This window comes from Halyomorpha halys, unplaced genomic scaffold, assembly GCF_000696795.3.
Source record: "Halyomorpha halys isolate HHAL.00 unplaced genomic scaffold, Hhal_1.1 Scaffold241.1, whole genome shotgun sequence".
Lineage (NCBI taxonomy): Eukaryota > Metazoa > Arthropoda > Insecta > Hemiptera > Pentatomidae > Halyomorpha > Halyomorpha halys.
Window position 1 is genome coordinate 1 of NW_027105010.1, and position 483 is coordinate 483.

Sequence of the window (483 nt, forward strand, 5' to 3'; positions counted from 1 at the left end):
GTTACAGCAGTTCAAACGTGTTACATCTTATTCCTTCTTCTATTTTTTGACATTTGACTTTCGCCGATACTTAACTTATATATATATATATATATATTATTTCAAATAATAACCAATTAGTGTGATAAATATGAATAAACCTTTTATACAGATTTTCTACATATAATTATTACTTGTTATTTTTTGGGGGGGTTAGTAGTATATTTGTATTTAAATACACAATTGAACAGCTAAGCAGAAGAACAAGCAATGTGAAATTACAGGGAAAATCCAAAGAAAATTTTGCTAGGAAGAATATTTTTAAATACTCATTTCTACATAGTGTTCCTTAATACTTTTTCTAAAATTTAAAATTGAGACAGATATAAGAAGTTGAAATATTAATTTAGCCTTCATATTAGAAATATAAAATCACTTAATACAATTAGCTTCCTCAGAACTCTCCAATTATGGACAAAATTTTTAGTGAGAATAGTTTACTTT